Below are 23,511 nucleotides of genomic sequence, written 5' to 3' on the forward strand. Positions count from 1 at the left end.
ATATATTTCTACATCCATTGAAACTAAATAATATCAGTGTCCAGTAACTTTCAAATGGCTTTATAATTCAAGTTAATGAATATTTGAGAGAACCGTGTCATGGTTGATAGCAGGGTTGGACTATTATTGTCACGCAAATGAGGTAATGTTGAACAGTGTAACTGCAATAAATTATTGAACTAACTGAACTGTTGTAGTGAACTTTCATCTCATAGATTTCTACAAACCGATACTGATTGGACAGTGTTCCATTAATGTGTGTTCTAACAACTTCGTAATTTGTACGACTATTTCTGCCACTGTACTCTTAGTTATTCATCAGTGCTGACCTGCTAGTAGGCCACTAATATTGTCACAAAGTGGGAAAACTTGTCATCATCCAAACAATATAAGTAGGCTAAATTGTGGTTTTAAGTACATTTCTTTGGAACAGACACCATCAAATATTTATTGAGTATTCCAGCTCCTTGACAACAAATGGATTTTCCACCAGAAGGCCACAGTGGCTGTGATTTACAATGTGATCTTTCAAATACTGGGTTTCTATAATTAAAGTCTCAGTTTCAAAATCCTGTAGAAAGAGAAGCACTGCTCAAAATGATGTCAAATTTGAACAGCATATTATTGACACATGAGGAAATGTCAAAGAAAGCATGTAGAGCAGTAGCTCTAGTGACATATTAAAAGTTGCAAAAATGATGCTGTTCAATTTCTGACAAGATCATGTATTAGATGAGTGGAAGGTTCTACAGTTTAAAAAGGATGACCCAGCTTAGATAACAAAGATATGAAGCAGCAGGAAATATCAAAAAATAGGCTCATCATCCATATAGTTGAAGTACCCACATATTGGTTAAGCTTCTCTTACATTGCCCCATGTAAATGTAGAGACAAAGAGGTGATATTCCATTTTGAAGCACAAATCAGGAGACAAGAAGGCAGCAATGACTGTGAGGCATGCTTTGGGACAATAGCCCCATTTTGTTTCTGTGTCCATTGGCTGTCCATTGGCTGTCAGCTCATTAAGTATGAACAGGCTTGTAAGGAAGAATGTGAAAGTAGAAGAAACTTGTATTAGAATAAATGCATAATAAGGAAGAAATGCAAAGGCATCTTGGTGAGGAGATTAAAAGGTGAATAACATAAGAAAGTCTATCAACCATGACACAACTGCTCTGAAAGAAAAGAAGAAAGAACAACTATCTAAGGAGGCATGAGAAGAATTCCTGTCTAAAGCCTCAGCTAAACTAAAGAAAACACTATAAAAATAATTTAAAGCATGACAATTGGCCCAGGGTATGTTTGAGGAGGCACTGATTATTTCCTTTTTTGTTAAGAAACAATAACCCAAAAATATCTTCTTGACCTTTCTCCAGTACTGAAGTGTAGAATGTCATTAGTTGTAAAAATATGATATAGATTTTGTTTGTTAACTACGGTTTCCAATATGGAACTACCAATACCAAATTAATTATGTATCTGCTTATCAATAAATTTATGGAAAGGAAAAAATGGCTAGATCCTATTCAGGATCATAATAGATACCCTTATCTTGGTCTTAACTGCACTTTTTGATAGGTGATTACTAAAAATAAAAACATATCATTTGGTCCATAGCTGTTTATTGAAATAATTTGTCACCTTTTAATCACCATTTTCAAATATTTTGTCACCTTTCTCGCCTTTTTTGAGTGCCATCATGGCTCCTCACCCTGGAGCCTATGCCTATTCATAATACATGAAATATGGTTTAATAAAATACAATTATAAAAAATGTACTTTTCACCCATTAAAAATATACACAACGTTATGCCAGAGACCTATTATTTCCCATGCTTTAAAAATGCTGCACAATCATATACACATAACCCTAAACAGTGCTATTACTTTCAGTTCAAAATAGCTATGGTCAATTTATCCTCAACAACCATGTATACATGAAACTTAAATAGCATTATTATTGGCACTTTTAAATTGATGTTGGTCACTTTCCACCAACACTGCAGATCTGGGGGCCCTGAAAGTGAACTACAGGTGCTATATAAATAAACTGCTTTTCCCTCACGCTACTTAGATTTTCCACATCTCATTTAGTGGCTGAGTCACAAAATATTATGTATTAATTTTTATAATGTAGGTGAGCCTTACACTGAGACAGTTCATTCTTAATAATCTAGCAAATGAACTGAGTTTTGATACAGTTGAGTATGTTATTAGATGTGGTAGGCCTGTCTTTTATAGTTTATTATATCTGTTATTACTTCTTCTTCTTTTTCACTTCATGTATAAGGCAATTGCCTGTTACAGTACCCATCTCTTATATGGTTTTCCTACATTTCTTTAGGTCAGAAGAAATGCTGTATCATATCCACCTTATGTGAATTATGGCCTGTGGCTACTCAGAGATGGCAGTCACATCACCAGTTTTACCTGCAGTGGGTCAGTACCCCTTTGAGGGACTCAATAAATGTACTTCCAGTACTCGATCTAGCCTCAGGAACAGGATGGATTACAGGGATATGACTTGAGCAAGAAATAGGAACAAGTGAAAATTGTTTAATGGAGCTTGGAAAGTTTCCACCTGCAATGTTTGGGGAATTGCTTGTAAGGAAGTTAAATTAGCTAAACACTTGAAAGAAAGGGGCATAGATTTTACAGCAATTACAGAAATGCCAGACAAGCACAGTGAAAGAAGATTGATAGATATTACCAGTGAATGTTGTGAAAAGTCGTTGATTGAAAAAAATAATCATCTTTTCATTCATACTACTACTACTATGACTACTACTGGTAGTAGTACTACTAATGGTGGTAGTAGTAGTAGCAGTCATAGTACGAACAAAAAGATGATTATTTTTTTCAATCAATGACTTTTCACTACATACTACTACTACTACTACTACTGCTGCTGCTGCTGCTGCTGTCCCTCAGCACTTTCTCTATATGACAAGTAGCATTTCATATTGATATAATTAACTGTATGGTATTTATGTGACAGACATGCAGTAGTAATTATAAATACAATTTACATAGTCATAGTCCCATTTTCCATGAAAGTAGATGGCAACACCTTTACTTTCTCTTTGCTCCTGCTTTATTACACTATAGATCATAACACAGTCATCTACATAATTAGTTCCAGACATTTTCATTTTCGTTTCTGTAATTGCTGCAAAATCTATGCTCCTTTCTTTCAAGTGTAGTAGTAGTAGCAGCAATTGTTGTTTCTGTTGTAGTAGTTGTTGTTGTTGCTGCTCACTGGCTTGAAGTTAAATGGAATATGATTTCGCCAAGATGGTTCCTGGATCTTGCAAGTGTTAATAAGTTAATCTTCTTCCAGATGTCAATATTTCATCATAACTCATTCATCCAGTAAAGTCAACAATAATGCAGTTTGTGCTTTCAGAATGGCATAAACAGGTATGAAATGTAACTTCTAAACATGAAACTCCAGTTAAAGTTACTCTGGTATGTATTCTTCACTTTTAAATAACCACAAAACAATAGTTCCAGGCTACTTGATATATTAGCAATATATCCAACAAAGCTACATCAAAGATGAATTATATTCTGATACCAGAATGAGATTTTCACTCTGCAGCGGAGTGTGCGCTGATATGAAACTTCCTGGCAGATTAAAACTGTGTGCCCGACCGAGACTCGAACTCGGGACCTTTGCCTTTCGCGGGCAAGTGCTCTACCAACTGAGCTACCGAAGCACGACTCACGCCCGGTACTCACAGCTTTACTTCTGCCAGTACCTCGTCTCCTACCTTCCAAACTTTACAGAAGCTCTCCTGCGAACCTTGCAGAACTAGCACTCCTGAAAGAAAGGATATTGCGGAGACATGGCTTAGCCACAGCCTGGGGATGTTTCCAGAATGAGATTTTCACTCTGCAGCGGAGTGTGCGCTGATATGAAACTTCCTGGCAGATTAAAACTGTGTGCCCGACCGAGACTCGAACTCGGGACCTTTGCCTTTCGCGGGCAAGTGCACTTGCCCGCGAAAGGCAAAGGTCCCGAGTTCGAGTCTCGGTCGGGCACACAGTTTTAATCTGCCAGGAAGTTTCATATCAGCGCACACTCCGCTGCAGAGTGAAAATCTCATTCTGGAAACATCCCCAGGCTGTGGCTAAGCCATGTCTCCGCAATATCCTTTCTTTCAGGAGTGCTAGTTCTGCAAGGTTCGCAGGAGAGCTTCTGTAAAGTTTGGAAGGTAGGAGACGAGGTACTGGCAGAAGTAAAGCTGTGAGTACCGGGCGTGAGTCGTGCTTCGGTAGCTCAGTTGGTAGAGCACTTGCCCGCGAAAGGCAAAGGTCCCGAGTTCGAGTCTCGGTCGGGCACACAGTTTTAATCTGCCAGGAAGTTTCATATCAGCGCACACTCCGCTGCAGAGTGAAAATCTCATTCTGGAAACATCCCCAGGCTGTGGCTAAGCCATGTCTCCGCAATATCCTTTCTTTCAGGAGTGCTAGTTCTGCAAGGTTCGCAGGAGAGCTTCTGTAAAGTTTGGAAGGTAGGAGACGAGGTACTGGCAGAAGTAAAGCTGTGAGTACCGGGCGTAAGTCGTGCTTCGGTAGCTCAGTTGGTAGAGCACTTGCCCGCGAAAGGCAAAGGTCCCGAGTTCGAGTCTCGGTCGGGCACACAGTTTTAATCTGCCAGGAAGTTTCATATCAGCGCACACTCCGCTGCAGAGTGAAAATCTCATTCTGGAAACATCCCCAGGCTGTGGCTAAGCCATGTCTCCGCAATATCCTTTCTTTCAGGAGTGCTAGTTCTGCAAGGTTCGCAGGAGAGCTTCTGTAAAGTTTGGAAGGTAGGAGACGAGGTACTGGCAGAAGTAAAGCTGTGAGTACCGGGCGTGAGTCGTGCTTCGGTAGCTCAGTTGGTAGAGCACTTGCCCGCGAAAGGCAAAGGTCCCGAGTTCGAGTCTCGGTCGGGCACACAGTTTTAATCTGCCAGGAAGTTTTATATTCTGATACTTCTCCACGACAGCTCACAACAGCTCACAGCCGACTCTCCACTATACCAGCCAGAGAAAACATAAACCAAAGATACAAACATTTACATTGTTAATTCAAAGAGTATAATACATACTGAAATTTATTCACAGATGATATTTAAGTAGAATATTTTACATCATACACTAAAGGCATCTTGTTAAGTTTTGAATAATCACTTAGTTTTGTATAGTATTTCATAATAAAAGAAGATAAACAAACATGGTTTAAATGTATGGGTCCCCAAACATTGAAATAACCAATAAACTTGCACCAAAAAATATGCAACACCAGTGTTACAAAATGTTATAAGGATGAAAAATGTATCATGTTGTACAGTTGGTTACAGCTGTATCGCCATATACTATACTCCATAATCAAACAGGTGTTGTGTTGTTATACTCAGAATCAACCCTTGTATTGTTGGACAAAATTATTAATAAACTGCCAGTTGACATGATAACTTAAACTGTGAATCCACTTCAATTAAAATATGAAATAACAACTTGTTCCCATGTAAGTAACATTTGCTGAACTTGAGCAAAAATCTCTCGGTGTACATGCCGCGTCAATTCAGGATAAAACTCCAAGCTTTCGACCACTACCTCCATGGTCGTCGTCAGGGCTAAAACTGACTGTCGTGACCTAGCAAGGTTCCCACTTTTATATGCAAAGAACGGCTTCTGATTGGCTGGAATACGTCATAGCAACAGTGAAGATTTATCCAGTGCACTCTTCCAAGTGTTGCTAAGTGCATAGACATTGTCTCTGTTAAAGTTATTATCGCTAAGTCTAATTTCGACTGCTTCCCGGATCACAGAGTCCCAGTAATTCGATGCGTGGGCTATTACTCTGGTTTCTTCAAATAAAATCTTATGCTTGTTAAGCAGGCTATGTTCAGCCACTGCTGATTTTTCCAAATACCTGTATTTCAGGTGGCGTTGGTGCTCGATGCAGCGGTCGGCAACGGTTCTTACAGACTGGCCCACATAATTCTTGCTGCATTTGCAAGGAATAGTATAAATTCCCGGCACTCTTAAGCCGAGACTATCTTCGACTGGTCTCAACATTTCCTTAATTTTCCTAGGTGGTCGGAAAACTGGTTTTATTCCTTGCCTCTTCAGGACTCTGGCTATCTTGCTCGTTATAGCACCGCAAAAAGGAAGCCGCGCTATGTGTTGGTCCTCTTCTTGTATGTGGCCGGCATCGTGTCTTACTTTCTTGGACAATACTGATTTAATTTCACTGGCAGAATAACCATTCCTCTTGGAAACAGTCGTCAAATGGTTAATCTCGGGACCGAGGTGGTCCTTGTCGGAAATAGTCCTGGCTCTGTGTACTAAAGTATTCAGCATAGCTCTCTTCTGAGACAGATGATGGAAGCTATGGCTATGCAGATATAAGTCTGTATGTGTTGGCTTCCTGTACACAGAATGGCCCAGTCGTCCATCCGGCTTTCGCTCCACCAACACATCTAAAAAAGGTAACTTCCCTTCCTTCTCTACGTCAAATGTAAATTTTATGTTTGGATGTACACCATTCAAATGTTCGACGAACTGCTGCAGCGTGTCGCTGCCGTGTGGCCAGATTAAAAAAGTATCGTCGACGTATCTGTAGAAGCATGATGGGCAGATGTGAGCACTGCTCAGCGCTCGTTCTTCAAAGTCCTCCATGAAAAAATTTGCTATTGCTGGTGACAGTGGCGAACCCATGGCTGTTCCATCCGTCATTTCATAATAATTTCCACTGTATAAAAAGTAAGTGGTCGTCAAGGTATGCTGGAACAACTTCAAAATTTCTGAGGAGAAATGAGCTGCCAACAGTTGTAATGTGTCATCCACAGGTACTTTGGTGAACAGAGAAACCACGTCGAGGCTGACCATGATATCATTTGGGCCTATCTTCATCGGTTTTATGATATCAACAAACATTTTTGAATTCTTTATATGATGTGGGCAGTGACCAACTATAGGCGCCAACAATTTAGTTAAGTGCTTTGCAAGCTTGTACATAGGAGAGCCAATAGCGCTAACAATCGGTCTCAACGGGACGTTCTCCTTATGAACCTTTGGCAAACCGTACAGTCTTGGTGGCCTAGGTGCTCTCGACCGTAAGTTCTTCACCAGTTCATTGGAGAGGCCAGAGTTTTTTAGTAGCTCCCTTGTCTTTCTGCTGAGCGCCGATGTGGGATCCCGTCTGTGAATCCGGTATGTGCTGTCCTCCAGTAATAATCCAACTTTCTTGTGGTAATCTGTAGCATTGAGGATTACCGTGGCGTTCCCCTTGTCAGCAGGTAAAACAACTAGATCTTCATCCTTCTGCAACAATTTCAGTCCTTGTCTCTCCTTTCTGTAGAAGCATGATGGGCGGAGGTGAGCACTGCTCAGCGCTCGTTCTTCAAAGTCCTCCATGAAAAAATTCGCTATTGCTGGTGACAGTGGCGAACCCATGGCTGTTCCATCTTAGGTGGCTTGGATGTTGCTAAAATCCGGCTAGTAGCAAGCCTTACGTCATCCGCTGCTTCTTGAGGAAGATGACGAACTGCTTGTTCCACTCCACTAATGATCTCAACCACTGGTAACTTACGTGGAGCAGGGGCAAAGTTCAATCCTTTACTGAGAGCCGAGATGGTAGCTTCATCAAGTTCCTTGTCAGAGAAGTTGATAACAGTGCAGTGAATGCCGTTGGACCCAGTAGTTCCTTGATCACGGTTAAGCCGCTCAAATTTATCGGCCTGTTTCGCCGTAGTCCTGCTTAAATTGGCTCGTTGGTGTGCCGCCAAAGTCATATCCACCCATTCCCAGTCCAATGGTGAGAGGACTCGGGCCAGAAATAAATGGCAACTAAATAACAGACGAGCGTTCATGTCTAGTTGATACCTGGTATGACGTATACTCTCTTTCACAATAGCATGGTTGGTCTTTCGCAAAATTCTGTTTACTGCAGCGCCTCTGATGGGGTGTTTGACGACTGCAAACTTCGGTGCTACCTCCTTGCCATGACAGCGTTGTAAAAAAGTCAGATTGCACAGCAACTGAGATTGTTTCAGGCGCAGCTTCTCCAGGTGACAAACGCTGCGCGCTATATCCTCCCTGTAGAGGAAACTAATATGGCTGTGAAGTCTTTTGCGACGTATTTCTTGAGGCGCTCAGCAGGAAGACAAGGGAGCTACTAAAAAACTCTGGCCTCTCCAACGAACTGGTGAAGAACTTACAGCCGAGAGCACCTAGGCCACCAAGACTGTACGGTTTTCCAAAGGTTCATAAGGAGAACGTCCCGTTGAGACCGATTGTTAGCGCTATTGGCTCTCCTACGTACAAGCTTGCAAAGCACTTAACTAAATTGTTGGCGCCTATAGTTGGTCACTGCTCACATCATATAAAGAATTCAAAAATGTTTGTTGATATCATAAAACCGATGAAGATAGGCCCAAATGATATCATGGTCAGCCTCGACGTGGTTTCTCTGTTCAACAAAGTACCTGTGGATGACACATTACAACTGTTGGCTGCTCATTTCTCCTCAGAAATTTTGAAGCTGTTACGGCATACCTTGACAACCACTTACTTTTTATACAGTGGAAATTATTATGAAATGATGGATGGAACAGCCATGGGTTCGCCACTGTCACCAGCAATAGCAAATTTTTTCATGGAGGACTTTGAAGAACGAGCGCTGAGCAGTGCTCACCTCCACCCATCATGCTTCTACAGATACGTCGACGATACTTTCTTAATCTGGCCACACGGCAGCGACACGCTGCAGCAGTTCGTCGAACATTTGAATAGTGTACATCCAAACATAAAATTTACATTGAAGGTAGAGAAGGAAGGGAAGTTACCTTTTTTAGATGTGTTGGTGGAGCGAAAGCCGGATGGACGACTGGGCCATTCTGTGTACAGGAAGCCAACCCATACAGACTTATATCTGCATAGCCTTAGCTTCCATCATCCGTCTCAGAAGAGAGCTATGCTGAATACTTTAGTACACAGAGCCAGGACTATTTCCGACAAGGACCACCTCGGTCCCGAGATTAACCATTTGACGACTGTTTTCAATAGGAATGGTTATTCTGCCGGTGAAATTAAATCAGTATTGTCCAAGAAAGTAAGACACGATGCCGGCCACATACAAGAAGAGGACCAACACATAGCGCGGCTTCCTTTTTGCGGTGCTATAACGAGCAAGATAGCCAGAGTCCTGAAGAGGCAAGGAATAAAACCAGTTTTCCGACCACCTAGGAAATTAAGGAAATGTTGAGACCAGTCAAAGATAGTCTCGGCTTAAGAGTGCTGGGAATTTATACTATTCCTTGCGAATGCGGCAAGAATTATGTGGGCCAGTCTGTAAGAACCGTTGCCGACCACTGCATCGAGCACCAACGGCACCTGAAATACAGGTATTTGGAAAAATCAGCGGTGGCTGAACATAGCCTGCTTAACAAGCATAAGATTTTATTTGAAGAAACCAGAGTAATAGCTCACGCATCGAATTACTGGGACTCTGTGATCCGGGAAGCAGTCGAAATTAGATTTAGCGATAATAACTTTAACAGAGACAACGGCTATGCACTTAGCAACACTTGGAAGAGTGCACTGGATAAAGAAAAATCACAGAGAAAAACTTCTCGCACTTTACCTCCTGATTCAAGGGATGGCGCTGCAAGCAACACGGGATAGTAACTACATCTATGGAAGTAGAGGGCACCACTTCACTACGCACCATATCGCTGTTGCTATGACGTATTCCAGCCAATCAGAAGCCATCCTTTGCATATAAAAGTGGGAACCTCGCTAGGTCACGACAGTCCATTTTAGCCCTGACGACGACCATGAAGGTAGTGGTCGAAAGCTTGGAGTTTTATCCTGAATTGACGCGGCATGTACACCGAGAGATTTTTACTCAAGAAATACGTCGCGAAAGACTTCGCAGTCATTTGCTGAACTTAGTATTCAAGTTTACTACATAAGTTAACAGATAACAGGCTTTCAATTTACTCATGCTGAAGCATTAGTTTATTGACAAATTAAAAAGGAAATTATTCTTTGTATTGCAAAAAGTGCTGCTTTTATGACTTTATTTTTATACTTCTTCTTTAATCACAGTAGCCATACCGAACTATCATCTTTCCAGGCATGTCTCCAGCACACTGAGATACACATTTACAGCTATCCAAAAAAGAGGAATTTTTATATTTTAACATCATCATACACTCCTGGAAATGGAAAAAAGAACACATTGACACTGGTGTGTCAGACCCACCATACTTGCTCCGGACACTGCGAGAGGGCTGTACAAGCAATGATCACACGCACGGCACAGCGGACACACCAGGAACCGCGGTGTTGGCCGTCGAATGGCGCTAGCTGCGCAGCATTTGTACACCGCCGCCGTCAGTGTCAGCCAGTTTGCCGTGGCATATGGAGCTCCATCGCAGTCTTTAACACTGGTAGCATGCCGCGACAGCGTGGACGTGAAACGTATGTGCAGTTGACGGACTTTGAGCGAGGGCGTATAGTGAGCATGCGGGAGGCCGGGTGGACGTACCGCCGAATTGCTCAACACGTGGGGCGTGAGGTCTCCACAGTACATCAATGTTGTCGCCAGTGGTCGGCGGAAGGTGCACGTGCCCGTCGACCTGGGACCGGACCGCAGCGACGCACGGATGCACGCCAAGACCGTAGGATCCTACGCAGTGCCGTAGGGGACCGCACCGCCACTTCCCAGCAAATTAGGGACACTGTTGCTCCTGGGGTATCGGCGAGGACCATTCGCAACCGTCTCCATGAAGCTGGGCTACGGTCCCGCACACCGTTAGGCCGTCTTCCGCTCACGCCCCAACATCGTGCAGCCCGCCTCCAGTGGTGTCGCGACAGGCGTGAATGGAGGGACGAATGGAGACGTGTCGTCTTCAGCGATGAGAGTCGCTTCTGCCTTGGTGCCAATGATGGTCGTATGCATGTTTGGCGCCGTGCAGGTGTGCGCCACAATCAGGACTGCATACGACCGAGGCACACAGGGCCAACACCCGGCATCATGGTGTGGGGAGCGATCTCCTACACTGGCCGTACACCACTGGTGATCGTCGAGGGGACACTGAATAGTGCACGGTACATCCAAACCGTCATCGAACCCATCGTTCTACCATTCCTAGACCGGCAAGGGAACTTGCTGTTCCAACAGGACAATACACGTCCGCATGTATCCCGTGCCACCCAACGTGCTCTAGAAGGTGTAAGTCAACTACCCTGGCCAGCAAGATCTCTGGATCTGTCCCCCATTGAGCATGTTTGGGACTGGATGAAGCGTCGTCTCACGCGGTCTGCACGTCCAGCATGAACGCTGGTCCAACTGAGGCGCCAGGTGGAAATGGCATGGCAAGCCATTCCACAGGACTACATCCAGCATCTCTACGATCGTCTCCATGGGAGAATAGCAGCCTGCATTGCTGCGAAAGGTGGATATACATTGTACTAGTGCCGACATTGTGCATGCTCTGTTGCCTGTGTCTATGTGCCTGTGGTTCTGTCAGTGTGATCATGTGATGTATCTGACCCCAGGAATGTGTCAATAAAGTGCCTTTCTACAATTTGACATGTCTTCTTTATCATAGGTAGCAATCTGTCTTTTCCTATTTATCCTTAGTTTTTAAAACAGTTATTTAGCGACATGTGTCAGTACCTTAACATAGTTCTTCAAAAACTCTGGTTTTGTGCCAACAAGAGCATACTGGCCAAGAATTGAAACTAAACAATATCAGAAAAATTATGCATTACCAGAAAACAATTGCAATTATTGAAGAAACCAGTGTGATACTGAATCTTACAAAAACAAATTTTAGTTCTGAACAAGAAACAATGATCAAGAGGGTTGAGAAATTTTTCAATGTGCAAATTGCTAATGCACCAAAATTAAATAAATACTTTCATTATCTTGTTGATAAATATAGTATTATTTGCTGTCATCTAGTAGAATCGTCTTCTTCCATGCAGATACCACTGTTAATGTATTATTTCACTCTTATTTTCTTATTTATTTTTACATGCCTTTCTTAATTGTTTTGTAATCTGCAGACCCCATCACAAAGGAAAACTTTCAGGATTGTGGAATGAATGTCACTATATACATTAACAAAGTTAAGCAGCTATTAGGAACCGCTGCAGCAATAATTTACTATCATTGACTGCTATAAACAATTTTTCTTACGCAATCCAAATTTATTACAATAAAATTAACAGGAAACGCATTACCTTGGAAAAATTATATTTAAAAGTTACTGTGTAGTTACCCTTGTTGGTTATTCTCTAAGAACCACACTGATAAGAGACTGACTTACAAGACGCATTGGTTCTCAACATCCAGCTGACAGGAAATTTCCATTGTTGTATCTACATAATTTGTATAAGGAGTGGGTAATATGGTATGGTTTAATCATCTTTTGAAATTATATGGATTCTTGTTTTGTCACTTTACGTCAGAGAGTAACATGTTGAAGATCTTCAAGCCAATCTACATAACTCCACTTTGAACCCTTAATAGAGTGTCAGAGCCATCAGGAGTCAATATCTATCTTGTTTTGTGGTTATGTAAATCACAATTCAGCTGAAACTGATTCTTCAGCCCTAACTTTTTAGAGTGTGCAATACCAGTCAGTAAATTCTTGTTTGAAAAAAAAAGAGGCAATTGTATGACTTTGGTAACATAACATTTTCAGAGGTTTCTTCAAGTAATTTTAGTCAGCACAATCATAAGCCAATATATTTTCTTTTTCATAGATTGACACATAGTGAAACTCATCTTCATGTGTACTGAAGGGATCTGCAGAAGAAAGTACTAACCCTCAATTTAGTAAGAATTAGTCTGATCATGTTATCTGTTGCAAATTCGATGGCACCACTGCTGGTAACAAGTAATTCAACACCAACTCCCAGAAAGCACTGTCTTCTATAATAACTGCTATTTCTTATTGCATTTATGTTTTTGTCTTTCAACATATAACATGTAGTGGCTAAAAATATGCCGTTGTGGTTTAGTATTTTTTTCTGCAGATCCCTTCATCTGTGAGATACACATCCACAGGAAAAGTTACAAAATATTTAATACACATACTTTTATAATCTTCTCTAGAGTTCGTAATGGAATTCCATAATGTATTCTCAAATTTATAATCAGCCCCATGTACTCATTAAGAAATAAATTCCGATCTCCCAACGTTCAAAAATAGTGGCCATAAATTTCATAAATCACTGGATTATCTGTTCTCAGGGGCCACAAATTCCTGTTAGTACTAGATGGTGAGATAGGCCAAACATAAATAATAAAATAGTACTTATTTTTAGAAATAATAATGATAATCCCTGTATAAGTTTACAGAAATAAATGTGAAATACATATTGAAAGATAAAACAGCTGCCAAATTTCAGAACAGTAAAATACAGACTTCTCCAAAGTTGTATCTCCTCCTAAGTAAGCTGGTTACTTCTGGTATTTAAGCACAGTTAAGAGCAGACTCAATATCAAACACAACAAAATATTAATGATTGTTTTTTTGCTTCCATAGCATATGGACATAGTGTATAGCTCTTGCCTCTTTCTGTTATTGTAGTTCTCAAATTATTCCATGCCATAGGAGGTTCTCCCTCATGATGGTATGTAAGTGATGTTTGTGTGAGTGAGTGATTATTTCGTTCTATACCAATTACTATAGAAGTGCTGATTCCTCATTGCAGCTGTTTAGAGCATTATTGAGTTTAAGTTTGCACATACATGAAGTCACAAATTTTATAAACCAATTTTGTGATATAAGATTTCAATAAATAGAAAACTTAGTGACAAAAGAATACCAGAACTTAGTAAAATGAAGACAGGTAATAAGTCAACTATTTCAACAGGTTCAACGTCCCGAAAGCAGATATCTGTGTCAGTGGAATGCCATCCTTTATAACGCGATAATACACCTCGCTCACGGATTTTCAAAGTGCTGAAGAGAAAGAGTTGATAAATTCAGTACAAAAAATTATACATTACTGCTAATAATTACGAATAGTTATACAATAACTACAAGTAGTATTAGATTATTTTGTTTTGTTAATGATTTAATATAAATTGTCATTCTGCGTGATTCGTGACTCCCTACCCAGTAAGTTCTATTGCTTCGTGTTTCAAAGTATTTATGAAGATTTTAACATCTTATTCTGAGAACCTATTTCATAATCAAATGTTTCTATTAAGAAAACAGAACTAGATACTCATTGTTTCTGTCAGAAACAATGCAGATTGTAGTAGTACAATAGTACTGGATGGATCAATAGATACATGGATCAGTTTTAAATAACAGTGATGATAATGTCAATCTTAAATTTCACTCTGTACTAATTTATATTCCCAACAGACAATCATCATGATCAGTTTGCTAACAAGAGGATATACTACTTTTACATAATATGGTAGCAGTGTACAAACACTCAAAAAGTCTAACTTCATGATACAAGTCACTATTTATGATGACTATCCTGGTAATTTGAATACAAGCAACTGATTTCACAGAACGTTCCTCATTGACTGCTCTAGAACGATTGACTATTTCATTAGAGGTATTCCACCTTACAATGTTTCAGGTGTGTGTACATTCTGCAGGATGGAAATTCAAATCCCCATTTAAATCCACATTTGGTTTTTCTGTAGTTCCCTAAATCTTTTCCTTCATCTTCTTCTTCTTTCTTGTCCTCATTCCATTGCAACCCTCTTTGAATGTTAGCTTCTTCAACAGGCTTTTTCCAATTTACTGCCTCTGATTTCCCTAGATCACTTAAAGACAATGCTGAGGTGGTTCCTTTGAAAATACAGGGCTGCTTTCCCAGTGTGAGTATGCGTGTCATCTCTAATGGTCTTGGCATTCATAGGACATGAAGCCCTAATCTTCCACCCTTGCCTTTTCAAATAAATCTGCAATTCATAATTGTTGAGGCTCCTGCAGCCACTTGTTGATGTATTGTGTTTTGGCTTTTGTCTTGAGATCACAAGATGTTTGTTTAACAGTTTTCATGTAAAAATCATTAAACAAACATCAGCCAAAGATCTTGAGACAAAAGTCAACAGGCAATACATCAAATTTTCAGTTCTTTGCCTTGTAACACTGGTTATTTAATGAAGTTTGATAATTCTTTGAGATTCTGAAGGTGATGATGATGATGAAGTCCCATACTCCTTGACAGAGTGTAGGAGAATGATGTGGGAGACCCACACCACCATACTAGGCAAGGTCTTAGTAGAGGTGGTTTGCCATTGCCTTCCTCTGGACATAATGGGGGTGAATGATGATGGTGATGAAGATGACACAACAACATCCAGTCATCTCAAGGCAGGTGAAAATCCCTGAACCCGCCAGGAATCAAACCTGGGACCTCGTGCTCGGCAAGCGAGAATGCTACTGCAAGACCACGAGCTGTGGACATTCTGATGGTAGCAGGGATAAAATAAAAAAGGAGCAAAAGGTTATATACAACTGCTGCAGAAATTAGACTGAAGTTAGAAAGTAGAGAGGACATGAAAGAGAATCAGTAGTTGAGAAAGGAATGACAGGTTTGTAGCATATCTCTGATGTTATTCAGTCTTTACATGGGCAAGCAGCAAAGGAAACAAAGGAAAAATTTGAAAAGTTATTTAAGGTTCAGGAAGTACAAATAAAACCTTTGAGGTTTAATGGTGACATTGTAGTCTGTCAGAGACCACAAAGGATTTGGAAGATCAGTTGAATGGAATGGATAGTGTCTTGAAATAATTTAAAAGATGAATATCAGCTAAAGATATCAGCTAAAGTAAAACAAGGGTAATGGAATATAGTCAAATTAAATCAGGTGATCCCAAGGGAACCAATTTAGAAAGTGAGAGACTAAAAGTAGTAAATGAGTTTTTTTTTTTTTTTTTTTTTTTTTTTTTTTGAAAAATTGATGATAGCTGAAGCAGAGAGGATATAAAATGCAGATTGTCAATGGCAAGGAAATTGTTTCTGAAAAAGTATGCATAAGCGACATTGCAGGTTGGGGCAGGTGGAGAAATCGGCCGCGGCAGAGCACGCACTGAATGAGACCGACCACGTAATAAAATTCGCCGACATGGAAGTTCTGGCTGTAGAGAACCACTACCACACGCGCTTGTTCAGAGAAGCTGTAGAAATACAAAAACACGTGAACAGTTTGAACAGGAAAGATGAAAGCCTTAAGGTAAACAGATCCTGGCTTCCCGTACTGCAGCGAACGACCGTCGCAGATAGCAAGAGGAGAACCGCACAGGAAATGACCGCGGAGAAGCCCTCGGACATTGGTGCGCCAGGTACATATAGTCTGCACCCGCGAGCTCGGCTCCAGTTCACCACCGGCAATGGAGGGTGAAGTTTTGACAATGCCAGCCACTCATGCTGGCGAAATGTCAGAAAAATCATTAGATGAATGTCGGCCGAAGAACCCGAGACAGAAGCCAATAGGCAGTTTGACATGACAAATATTTACAACTCAAACAAATAAGTTAATGTACCATTCCACAGGTCCCAAGTGGAATGATCGTCATTTTTTAATGAACACTATATGAAAGAATCATTTTACAAATTCTTATTCACTGAATTTAAAATAAAAAAGTTTTTTTTTAAATTACTTACAAGGTAATAAATGTGTAATACAACTACTATAATACTTATTTACAATGAACACATTACTGCACTGCAATTGTGCAGAAGTTATATTGTACTTATATATACACACCACGCACAAATCAGTTAGTTCTACTGAGAAATTCATCAATGGAGCAGAAGGAGTTGGCCACCAATAAATCCTTTAGTCTCCTCTTAAACTGAATTTCATTGGTTGTTAAGCTGTTTATGGCTGCTGGCAAGTTATTGAAAATGTGTGTTCCTGAATAATGCACACCTTTTTGTACAAGACTAATTGACTTTAAATCCTTGTGAAGATTATTCTTATTTATAGTATTGATTCCATGAATTGAGCTCTTGGTTTGAAAAAGTGATATATTTTTAATGACAAATTTCATTAAAGAATAAATATATTGAGAAGCAGTGGTTAGTATCTCTAGTCCCTTAAACAGGCTTCTGCAGGATGTTCTTGAGTTCACACCACATATAACTCTTACTGCACGTTTTTTGGCCCGGAAAACTTTAGGTTGGCTTGATGAATTACCCCAAAAAATAATCCCATATGACATTATGGAATGAAAGTAAGCATAGTATGCCAGCTTTTTCGTTTTTATATCCCCTATGTCTGACACAATTCGCATTGCAAACAGAGATTTGTTAAGACGCTTCAGCAGTTCTGTGGTGCGCTTTTCCCAGTTGAATTTATTATCAAGCTGTAATCCTAAAAATTTAACACTGTCCACTTCTTCTATCTGCTTGTCATCATGTGGTAGGCATATACTCGTGAGACACCCCTTACAAGTTCTGAACTGCATGTAGTGTGTTTTTTCACAGTTTAGTGACAAGGAATTGGCTAGGAACCAGTGATTAATGTCCAAAAATATTTTATTAACTGATCTTTCTAAGACTACATTTGATTTGCTATTTATTGCAATGTTTTTTTTCATCAGCAAACAAAACGAACCTGGCATCTGGTAATGTTACTGATGAAAGGTCATTGATATACACAAGAAAAAGTAAGGGCCTAAAATGGAACCTTGTGGGACCCCACATGTAATTAGTTCCCAGTTGGATGAAGCCTGATAGCTTGATACATGTCTCTTTCCTAATAACACCCTTTGTTTCCTGCCAGAGATATAAGATTTGAGCCATTACTTAAAAGGATATTGTGATTTACACAGTCAAATGCCTTTGACAGATCACAAAATATACAAGTTGCCTGCAATTTTTTATGTAATGAATTAAGCACATTTTCACTGTAAGTGTAGATAGCCTTCTCAATAAGAACTGTGACTTTGACTGTATGTTATTTGAGATAAGATGGTTATAAAGCTGATTGTACATTACTTTTTATAAAATTTTTGAGAATGCTGGCAAAAGTGAAATTGGACAGAAATTTGATGCTATTTCTTTATCTCCCTTCTTAAACAGTGTCTTAACTTCAGTATATTTTAACCATTCAGGAAATATTCCACTGATAAATGACTGGTTACACAGATAGCTTAATACGTTACTTAACTCAGAATCACATTCTTTAATTAGCTTTGTTGATATTTCATCATACCCACTAGATGTTTTTGATTTTAAAGATTTCATGATGGACATTATTTCTGCTGGGATAGTGAGGGTCAAATTCATATTGTGGAAGTTACTTGAAATGTCTGGTCTGAGGAATTCCATAGCAGCACCTACAGAGCCTGACAACTCCATCTTTTCCGTAACAGTTATGAAATGTTTGTTAAAAAGTTCTGCAGCACTATACACATCTGTCACCAATGTATCATTTACTCTTAATGCTATTTGTCCCTCTTCATGTTTGTTCTACCAGTCTCCTCCTTCACTATATCCCATATTGTCTTTATTTTGTTATCTGATATGACTATCTTTTCCTTGTTATATATTTGCTTTAATGTCCATATTACAGTCTTTCATATTTTACAGTATTTCTTGTAACATGCTCTAGCATCAACATCGGAACTTTTTCGGATTGACAGATACAGTTTTCTTTTTGTTTTACAAGATACCCCTATTCCTTGAGTAGTCCATGGCTTCATTGTAGACTTTGCTCTAACCTTGGTAAGTTTTGGGGAAAACAGTGTTCAAATAAGGTAAGCACTTTATTAGCAAAAGTGTTATATTTTTCATTCATGCCATGAGCACTGTAAAAATCAGTCCAGTGAATGTCTCTGAGAAGTGTCCTAAAATAAACAATTTTTGACTTATTGATTACCCTCTTGAGCTCAGATTTAACAGATTTTATATCCTGTTCAGTGTTAACATTTAACAGAAGGAACTGCATGTCATGATCTGAGAGGCCATTGACTATTGATTTTGTAATATAATTTTGTTCATTGGATTTTTCTATAAAGATATTATCAATGGCTGTTTGTGAGCATTGGCTACCCTAGTGGGGATTGATTGATTGATTGATTTTTATTGCCCAAAAACAAAACATTTACAGGGATGTTTACAGTGGGAATTAAGTTGAATGATAGAGTTACTACATCAAATAAGTTCTTATTGGGAGAGTCTTTAAGGAAATCTACATTGAAATCACCAGCAACCACTATTTCTTTGATTTTGGTTGTTGAATGGGCCAGTACAGCTTCAAGGTGGTTTACGAACAGATTAAAGTTACCTGCAGGTGCTTGATATACACTTAATATTATGAAGGATTTTTTGTGAAATTCTACTTCTGCTGCACATGCTTCCATATGCTGTTCTAGGCAAAATTCATGAATGTCTATGTTCTTACATTTATGACAGTTCCTGATGAATGTGGCAACTCTTCCTTTCTCCATTTCTGATCTACAAAAATGAGATGCTAACCTAAATCCTGTAACACTTAAAAGTTCTATACCAGTGGTCACATGATGTTCAGAGAGGCAGATTATGTCAGCTGGGTTTGAAGACTCTAATTCATCTATGCAGATAATTAATTCATTAATTTTATTTCTCAGTCCTCAAATATTTTGATGCAATAAAGATAGCTGACATTTCACATTGACTGAGTTAAAACTGGGTAGAGTTAAAGTTCTGCTGACTGTTGAAAATTCTTAACCAATGGCTGTTTATGCTGACGTAATAAGCTAGAATTATGTTTTTTGGTTTCTTTCTCAAACTGAAGGTTTGTCTCAGTCCTAGCCTCTCTTAAAATTTGGTTTCTTTCTGTCCTCACTACCCTAAAAAAGGGTCTTTTCTGAACCCTATAACCAATGGTATTTTATCAAGGCGAAGTTGTATCATGATAATGTGATTCACACATTGTTCCACTTGGTGAGGCAACAGTAGTGTTTCAACATGGCTGTCAACTTGTACTGTATTTATCAAGAATATAAGTTCACCAAGACTCAGTTTGATACAGTTTCCATTGACAAATACAAGATTTGTTTCGGCTTTTCAATCAAGATGCTAACTTTTTGGGAACTATTACAAAAACACAGTACAGCAGAACCTCACTAACCCATCTCCCTTGGGGCCACTAGCAAAAAGAGTTGGATTATCAGAGGAACACTTTTATTGATCTGCAACCTCACAAGGCAGTACAGTACAACTTTAATTTTCAAGTGTAAATATTGTCTGAAATATTGTTCCATGTTAGCACAGTAAGAAAACATTGACACTAAAAAGTCATACATGAAATTGTAACGTACAGTAGTGTCTGTTTTACAAAATACATCTGCATTGTGCAGTAAGATATTGGTACTGTGAGTGAAAGCTTAACAACTGCACATGCCTTATTACAGTACTGCACTGGCACAAAACTTATTTCCACTTGGCTGTTTAAAACAAGAGAAATTGTATGGTAAAAAATGTTCTGTTCTTAAGCAGGACAAGAAAAGTTTGTAATGTTCTTTTGCTTTTCAGATGACAACCTTGATTTTGGCGCAATGTTCTGCCATTTCCTAATCCATAAAATCTCTGTTGGTGTCTTTAACAGTGAGTTGTTATGCTCACCCCTACCTCGTTTGCAGTGTTTTGAAGAGGTTCAACTTTATCTAACTCTTCAAGCTTTCTGATAAGAACAACATCACATGTTGATGCCTTAATTTAGTTTTATACACTTTAATATGTAAGGAGAACACTGTCACTAATCTATGAAACAAAGGCATGCACAGTAACACTTATTATGCCATGCCAAAACTAATCAAACTACTACACCCAGCAACAGTCAAGTCCCTAGTGATCCATATGACAGACAATGAGTCATATAAACAAACACCAGAAATGGAATGGTCGGACTAAGCAGAGAGTCGGACCATCCAAGGCTGAATTTGTAAGGTTCTACTGTATATCTCAGTTATTTAAAAATAATGTGGTTCATTTGGAGATAATCTGTTCCTCTGAGTGGCATTATTTAATACCATTAGTATAACACTCGTACATATCACCTCCCAGTTAAACTTTTTGGATACTTTGGAAATTTGTTAAGCAATTCGGCACCCTTATGAGGGCTGTTCTCTGCCTGTACTTTATTATGCCTTGTGAGGTGATAATTTCTATCTCTTATAGCATTATAAATGTGTATGTGTTTGTTGTTTTATTGATGGTATTTGATTAATATGGTCCAATTATTAAATTTCATCTTCAGATGTACTTGTGACTCTTCATCTCACCCAAAACACTGAAGAACATAAATTTTTTTGATACATAACCACACTGTAAATTGTAATTCTGCTGTAAGATAAAATATGGCAACTTTTTTGTATACCCAATATGAAGGCCAAACCTACAAGGGCAGTCCGGAAAGTTCTCAGCCTGATAGTGAAAATGACAGTTTATGCTTTCAAAGAAGTTTTATTTTTCAACATAATCTCTTCTAATACCAATACATTTCATCCAGCAGTGCCATAATCCCCTCTCTGCAGTGTTCCTCTAGAACTGCTGCAAAGTACCCATGTAAAGCCACAATGGCTTCTTGATTGGATGAAAAGCTCTGACAGTGAGGAATGTCTTGAGTTTTGAGGAGAGATAAAAGTCCAAGGGAGTGAAATCTGGGGAATAGGGTGGGTGTTCCAGCACTTTGTAGTGCAAATCCCTCAATTTCCTGATTGCCAAGACACTTTTGTGGGTAGGTACGTTATCCTGATGGAAGATGATTTTTTTTCCTTCTTTAAGTCAGGTCTGTATTCATCATTGCTTGCACCCAGTTTCATTAGAAGTTGAGAGTAGTATTCTTCTGTTATGATTTTACCTTTTTGAAGATAGTCAATCAACAAATTCCTTTTGCATCCGAAAACAGTAACATTATGATCCTTGCCTTCTTTGGAGTTGGAGAGCCAGCTTCTATCCATTGCATAGGCTGCTGTTGAGTTTTGAGTGTGCAGTACTGAATCCATATTTCATAAATTGTCATGCAGTGTTGAGAAAAAGTCTCTCCAGTTTTTCTAAAATGTGCCAAGCAATTGTGATCCGCAGCAGATACATGCGGCACCCATATTGCTTAAAGCTTCCTCACATTCAGCTCATGGTGCACAATGTGACCAACACATTCCTTTGATACCCCTACAGCATTAGCAATTTCATGCACCTTTATATGCCTGTCTTCGAAATCATATCAAGCACTGTATTGATGATTTCCAGTGTGCTTGCAGTTTTTGGATGTCCTTCACGTGCCTCATCTTAGACACTTTCATAGCTACGTTTAAACTCAGCTACCCATTTTTTCATGGTGGAAATTGGAGATGAAGAGCTATATACTCACTTACAAGCCACATTTTTAGTTGGTGTTAAACCTTCTTTTGTGAAGAATTTAATCACTACAAGAAACTCAATTTCTTTACATTTTCAACGCCACACACATCACAATTGCTTCAAACAACTTCCTATGGTCAACTGCTGCCTGGATTGACTTGCAGTTTTATGTGACATCTTCTAACATATGTACCAACTAAAGGGGAAAAATCATGCAAGTAATGCTGTGATATCTTTGTGAGGCCGAGAACTTTTCAGACAGCCCTTGTACAATAACCAATGTTTCATGTTGTTTCATGTTTCATTCCCTTCCACCCCTCCCCCCCTCATTTACTATGAATCATGATATGTCTCGTAAGTATGATTATATGATGCTACATATTTCCTGTATATTAAGTAGCTTCTCATAAGAACTTTATCAAATGCACATGATAGATTTAGTAACAAACATGCCAACATTCCCTCATTGTCTAATTTCATTAATATTATATTTATTAGATCACATATGGTGGATGATACTGAGCAACCTTTTCTAAAGTCATGTATTTCTCGTAATGCAGTAATTGGGACTAGTCCTGAACTAGTTGTATACACTTGGGAAAATGTCTAATGGTTTTGTAAGATTTGCCATATTTCATCTTCTGATATAATATTCACATCCACTTCTGTTTTCTTGAGAAAGCCAAATGAAAATTACAATACAGGGCACACAGCTCTTATTTCAAACAGAGAAAAACGAAGTGCTGATACGAGGCACAGTGGTAGAAGGAAGGTAAAAATAGTGTCAGTAGGAAGATTACTAGAGATGGAGGATAGGAGATAGAATTTAATGTCCCATCAATAACACTGTCATTAAAATATGGTTCACTAAGCCAAGGGTGGAGGAAAGAAACGGCTATGACCTATTTGAGGTACTGTTTTGTTATTTGCCTCTGAGGATATTGGGAAACCTTGTCAGGCTGGCTGGTGGAAGTAGGAACAATGGTCTCTCCAAATGCACAACGAGCGGCTTTATTTATTTTATTTATTTATCTTTATTCATCCAAGAATCATGTCATAGTAATACAGGAATTGTACATGCAAAACACATAACATGCCTCATGAGGATACGACACATGGTCAGCTTGGCCAGTGCAGATAGTGGATGGAGCGGGAAACAGAACTGATAGGGA

This window comes from Schistocerca americana, chromosome 5, assembly GCF_021461395.2.
Source record: "Schistocerca americana isolate TAMUIC-IGC-003095 chromosome 5, iqSchAmer2.1, whole genome shotgun sequence".
NCBI lineage: Eukaryota > Metazoa > Arthropoda > Insecta > Orthoptera > Acrididae > Schistocerca > Schistocerca americana.